Raw genomic sequence first — 6873 nt, forward strand, 5'->3', positions numbered from 1 at the left:
TAGAAATGACAAAGGAGATTTAAGATAAAGCTTTGTTATTTTTTCTGGCCAGGAGACCAGAATACTACTGTGTCTGAAAAAGTGAACATGACCTCTCCCCTCTTCTCCTCCATACCAACGCCCTCAACCCAGGAGTGCCTAACAGGTGAAACCTTGAATGTAGAAACCCTGACTCTATACATATTGAGAAGCTGACACATAATAGAAAGGCAAAGTGAGGTTTCCAGGTATTCCAAGTGCAGATAGGGAAATGCATTATAAAAGGATTACCTCACCAGCCTGGACTTCAGGGTGTGGGGGTGTGGAGTGTGGTTTGCCTCAGGATTCAGTTGGTTCTGGTGTTATTGAGAACTGGAACTACATAGTATGAATTACAGGAAAATTTTCCAGATACAAGATTGCAATCTACTAATTGTGATAGAATTGATAGGGCAGACAGGTGCTTGATGAGCACAGAATAACCTCAAGCAGCTTTTTCATATTTCTTCTCTTTGTACTGGGTGGAAAGAGCAAAGTGTTTCCCCCGTCTCCTGGCACATTGCCTGTGTCTAGTAGATACTCAAGGAGTGCTTATTTAATTGAGCTGAATTTTATTAATGGGACCTTTAGAGCCAATTATCAATTATAGTACACACAGTAGCTGGTGATTATAGTCATCATTGCTTGAAGTCTCCACTATACTTCCTCAAGCTCAGGAAAATTTAGGAATGGATGACAAGTTTTATGATGTCAATATCTTACAGTTCAAACAGGGAAACTGGTCACATATGAAAACACAAACAGGCTTGTGAAAGATCTCTGTCCAAGTTGTTCATTGTTGGTAAATGACAAGGGGAATGCCTGGAGCCAGTGATAATGCCAGCATTAAGGAATCCTTGCTACACCCCCAGGAAGAGGGATGCTTTCATTAGGTGAGTAATTATAAATCTTAACTATGTGTGCTGTAATACCTGAGCACCTGCAGGGGTGAAGAAGTCATAAACAGACAGAAAGCTAGAGGGGGAAGGGCTCTCAAAAACAGTGTAATTCCTGTGCCTGTGTTATTAATGGAGAGGGAATTGGGGACCTGCAGATACTTAAAGAGCAAGGACTAGAACATAGGTTATTTGATTCCCGAGATATGTGCTTATTTATAATAGTGAGAACATATCTTTATTCAGTCTGTAAATTTTTCAAAATATTTAGGAATGGCCTTCTCAAAAATGTTTGAAACTTGGGGATTATGGGTAATTCTGAAAACTGTTAATATATCCTTAAAGCTGCTAAACATATCTTAGGTCTTTAGGTAATAAGAAGGTACTGCAAGTGTCAAGGTCATCGTAAAGCTGCTCATATAATATACAAGATAACATAAAAATACCTTAGGCAACAAGTATCTTATGATAACATGGATGAAAATAGAATAGAAGGCCTATGTAAAAAATTTAAGACAAGACCAATGATTTGGAAATTGTGTATATAAAAAAATAAGTGTTATTTAAACATATTCAAGCATATTGGAGACAGTTTTTAACTCATTTAAGAGAGTATGTTACTTTTAAAGGATTTAATAAATCTTAGTTGAATGTACATATTTACATGATTCTTAGCAACAGTTCATTAAAATGTCTATCAATCAACATAGTTGAGTTATGCTGGGAAGCTCCAGAGATCAGAAATAGGATCAGAATAAAAGTTTCACAGAGGAAGATTTAAGTATATAACACAAAAGAACTTAAAACATATTTTACTTGTATAATTATTGAATATGCCAAAGACTCTTATAGTGAAAATTAGATCTTCTATCTCTGTCTCCCAGTCACCCAAACCCCCACCTCCCAACCCCCATCCAGAGATAACCCCAGCTTCTTGGATATCCTTTCTGAGATATTCTGGGCATGCACATGCCTATTGGGAAGTATACTGAACATACTGTTTGGTACTTTGGATTTTTACTCATCTGTATTTTGGAGATTGATATAAACCTTTTTGTTGACTAGTGGTCTTCAGCAGTGGAACACACTATCTTGTGATGTAGCTGAGAAGTGTCACTCAAGTGTTCAATAAAGGCTAGAGGATTGGCTCTGAAGAATAACAAAGGGATTCCCATCCTGGGCAGGAGTTGGCAATGGGTGATTCCAGGGCTCTCTTTCTCAAATTCTACAATATATTTAAGTGCCTACTAGGTGCCAAGCACTGTGGGGCAAAAAAGAAGCATAAGGAACTTACACTTTAGTTAGGACAATAAGATATAGCTCACATATAGACCATCAGTGTAAATGTGAAAAATTCCATAAGACAAAATTAATGATATTGCAGAGCTCTATACAAATAATTGTTGAATGAGCCAGGTAGATTACAGTAAGTACTATGAGTTAACTGAAGGGTGAAGAAGTTTAAGGAAACTTTACTTAGGAGGTGAGACTATATCTAATCTTTGAAGAATTGAATTTTGATTAATAGGGAAGAGGTAAGGAGAGCAGTTTGGCACTTAGGAACACTGAATGCGAATACAGGGACAGTGGGAGAACAGTATGAAAGTGATAAGTTGATAAGGTGTAAAGCTGTTGGGTTGAGGCCATGTTATAGAGTAGGTGAATTCCAGGTTCTGAAATGCAGCCTATATTTAGTGAGTAAGAAGGGCCCACTATAAGTTTCTGAACAGGAATGTGACAATGCTGTATTGTAGAAAGTTGAATCTAAGTGATTGTATGAATATGAACTCAGGATAAAATAGACCTCAATATCAGTGTTGGCAATAAAAGAGAAAGAGACTCAAAAAAGAAAATGAAAAGATACATGTGATTGCTGATTGAATTTTGAAGTCAAGGGAAAGGAATGAAAGATTGATGACTCCATGTTTACAAGCCCAATTACCTGGGAGAAAAATGGTACCATTAACAGAAATAGGGAAAACAGTAATTGGTGTTTTGGGGAGAGAAGTAATGAATTTGAGTTTAGATTAAGGTTGACATGATGGGAGACATTCAGATAAAAAGTGTCCAGTTGAAAGAGTGGGACTAAACGAAGCTCTGGAAAGAAATTAGAACTGTGGATGGCAATATCCACAACTCTGTTCCTTTAGGCCCGGATCGCCCCTTTAGTGCTCCATCTTCTGATCAGACAAGGCAAGCTGTTTTCCTTTAGCCGAACTCACATCAGATTCAGTTTAAGTGGGAGCAAATTGTTTTAGTAAGGAAGTAATGTCCACTATAGGGAGATGTAAAAATGAGTATACTTTTATTACTTGACTCAGACATTACATTTCATCTCTATGAGATGTGTGTTTTATTGTACTGTGAATGACATTCATTTGAATCCTTGCATACTATTTTGGATTGTTTAATTTTGAAAAAGAGATCTAGGGTGAGTTTCCCTTTAATATAGTACTATTGTATTTATTGTTCTTAATAAATGTAGTACTTGCATTTATGGGGCTTGAAATTCAGTAAACTGGTTTGTATCCTATGGCACATTGTACATACATTCCTTTCTTTTAGCAGTTTTGAGATTGAAATGTAATTATTTGAAACCTCTGTAACACCCCAAGGGAGAAAGTACATAATACTTCAGGGTGAAGGATATGTTTTTTTGCTCTGAGGAACTGGTATGCATCTTCTCTGTTGATAAGAGAATGTACTGATAAAAGAGCACTGTGTTCCCCTTTTTATTACCCTGGCTTCTCAGGAGCTACAGTTCATACTGAACTATGTATTTACTGGTTAGTATATTTGATTTCTTCTGTCTTCTAGCCCTGAACTTTCTTTTAAGACGCTATTACATGGTGTATATCTCTTATTGTAAGCCAGTGCACGTCCTGTTGGGGAAGAGAGAGGGTACAAATAAATTCAATTTATTGTAACCATTAAACTGTTTCCAAAGAGTCAAGACTGTCTTCTCAGACATGGGATTATTCCAAAGTCATAGTAGGTATGGGAAATTTTTTTTTTAATGAATGAAGCTCAACAATGGTTTAAAAAAGTAAGGGAGACTATTTGAGAGGGAAAACGAAAACTAGAGATGCCATCTTGAAAGAAAAGGTAGTTATGCTAGAAATAAACAGGGTTTTGACAGGCTGGTGGGATTTTTAGGGAAGGGAGTCACATGAACCGAGATGTTGAGGCAGAAGAATGTGGGCAGTGTCCTTGTCATGATGAACAATCCATTTTGGAGAAGCATGAGAAGGTGAATGGAGTGGTGGGAGCGGAGCCTGTGAGGATTACCATCTCTGGCTTTACTTGCCCTTTTCTCTTTATCATCTTGTCTGGGGTGAGTCTCCAGGGTCCACAAGCCCTAGAGTTCACAGGGACACCACTTACTGTTTTAGTGTCCTGTCTCATCCTGCCCTTGACTTTTTTTTTTTTTTAACTGAGCCATCCCTGCCCTTGACTTTTAGTCATTGACTCTAATCCTTTATTTAAAACAACTTAGCTGTGACATTATTTTTAACCTGTTTAAAACCCAAAGAGTCCAAAGGCTGCTGGGCAACCTTAATTATTCATTAGTTTACTCACCAGGAACCTGAATGTAAAGCACACTACACCCATAGGAAACAAACACCCACCCCTCACAAACAATGGATTATTTCATTACTTCAAGCTGTATGGCCGAAATTTGGAGTTAATAAAAATAAATTTTGTATTTATTATATTAGATATATTATATTTGCTAAGCATTATGTGCCAAGCACTCCACTAAGTACTTTATGTTGATTGTGTCATTTAATCCTTATCACCATCCTTAGCATATGCTATTATCTTTATTTTAGTAATGGGAAAAAATGGACAAAAAGAAGAAGGGGGATGGGTATTAGAAAAGGTACTAAAAATATCTGTTATCATTGTATTCTTTAAAATTCTTGTTGACTACATACTACTTTCACTGTGAAATGATTCATTAGGATAAGCTAACTGCAGTAACAAACATCCTCAAAATTTCAGCGGCTTAATTAATTACTTACATTGCTGTCCATCATGGTGAAGTGTTTCTCCTTGCAGTCACTCAGATAGCCAGGCTCCTTTCATCTTGTTCTGCTGCCATCTTGGAATTCCAGCCTACAAAATTGCTCTGGAAGGAGGAGAGAGCATAGGGAAGGCACACAACTCTTGGCTCTTTTGGTCATCATATCAGGCACATTCCATTGTGAGAACTAGGAGATATTGTTTGGCCATGTCTCCAGGGAGAGGAATGCATTTGATGAGCATCTAGTCAGCCTCTGCCACATTATGGTTGAGTGAAATCTAGATGTCATTGAAGACAGTTGACAAAATGGATAAAGGTGTTGTTTACCAATGTGAAAAGTGAGTTTCACAAGAAGATATACATAAATGAGATTTAATATCTTTTGTAATTTCTTAAAGGTATTTCACCAACTATTTCTCTTTATAGAGAGTTAAAATATGGATTGTAAGTGCTCAAACACGTCATTTCCAAAAAGCCATCTTTGACCTCTCCAGACAACAAGCAACCTGATGTACTTACTTCTGTGTGTGCTTCTCCTTGGTTGTAATAAGTGGTTCACATGTGTCTCCCTTGGCTCTAAACTCTCAGAGGGCACAGATCATGTACAATTTATCTTTCAATCACCAGGGCTTAATTCCTAGGAGGTCATCAATAAACATGTAATTAAACAAATGCTTAAATAGATAAATGCATGAATGAATTTACTGACGTTAGTAAAACTTCAATTGAGACTAAAAGGAGAAGGCTAGTTTTGAATTTACAAGAATTCTGATTTATGGAATTTTCATAAAAGCATGTTTTTCTCCACAGCGTAGATGATCATTTCATTAGCAGCTCACAACTAATTAGCATGTAGTAATAGCACCTATTTGTGTACAAATGCTTATTAGGCAAAGATCTTAAATTTTTTTCATAAATTAAGCACACAGTTCAATTTGAGTGGCCTTAAATTTCACATCTGTGGACAGTATGTTAGCGAGATTCTTATTTCACTAGTAATATTTGTAATATAATACCATTTTAATTTTTTATTCATTAATTCAACTAATATTCAATGAATTCCTATTCAAACAGAAGAGAGTAATAAACACATAGTCTGTAATTATATAACTATATAACTATATAACTATAATTGGGGTGAGGGCTAGAAAGGCAAAGAGTAACAAGGAATGTATAATTTATATTGGAGATTTAAGGAAGTTTTTGAGGAGGTAATGTCTGTGCTGAGATGAAAAGCAAGAGAGAGACAAAGTTGGAGGAGAATTGGGGAAAGCACTTCAGAATGTGTGAAGGCTCTGAGGTGAAGTGCTTGGTGTGTGGGAGAAGCCGAGACAGAAGGCCAGGGCCATCAGGTTGGAGGGGACTTCAGAGGTCCAGGCCTCATGATTCAGGCCATAAAGCATTGGACCTTTGCTTTAATCCATTAGCTCATGAATTCAAAAAAAGAAAAAAAAGAATTTATTGTTTTAGATGACAACATATAATAAACGTTTTGGCCTGACCTTTTAGCCACTGTGAAACGTTTAGCAATAAACTATTGGGTTGTTGGAAAAGTCATGACGTATTTTTTCTGTTTTTCGATACAAAAATGTGTCATGACTTTTCCAACAACCCAATATATAAATGCCAAGTACAGTTGATTCTTGAACAACATGGGTTTGAACTGCATGGGTCCATGTATATTTCTTTCAATAAATACTTGTACTGTTTTGGTTTTTTTTAAAGATTTTTATTGGAGAATTGGGGGGATGGGAACAGTGCTGGGGAATTAGGGGAAGGGGAACAGACAAGTTGCTGTTGTTATGTTCTTCACTCTAGTTGTGGAGGACGTTGTTTCAGTGGCCCAAGTTGGCACCATCATTGCGCTCTTCCCGGGCGAGGCAGATCAGTCGCCGGCTTCTGGACGGCCGCTCACTGCGGCTGCTGGCCGCT

The 6873-nt window shown here is 37.1% G+C and overlaps 1 protein-coding gene and 1 pseudogene across 1 annotated transcript in view; both read left to right on the forward strand.

The window, feature by feature from the left end:
- Positions 1 to 6873, forward strand: part of LOC109388842 (40S ribosomal protein SA pseudogene) — an 85365-nt pseudogene that overhangs the window by 22749 nt on the left and 55743 nt on the right.
- GREB1L (GREB1 like retinoic acid receptor coactivator) overlaps positions 843 to 6873 on the forward strand; it is a 243503-nt gene continuing 237472 nt past the window's right edge. Inside the window, exon 1 of the mRNA XM_019653872.1 lies at positions 843 to 911. The gene's annotated coding sequence lies outside the window, so the exon portion shown is untranslated. The remainder of the gene's footprint in view (positions 912 to 6873) is intronic.

This window comes from Hipposideros armiger, unplaced genomic scaffold (genome assembly GCF_001890085.2).
Source record: "Hipposideros armiger isolate ML-2016 unplaced genomic scaffold, ASM189008v1 scaffold_209, whole genome shotgun sequence".
Taxonomy (NCBI): Eukaryota; Metazoa; Chordata; class Mammalia; order Chiroptera; family Hipposideridae; genus Hipposideros; species Hipposideros armiger.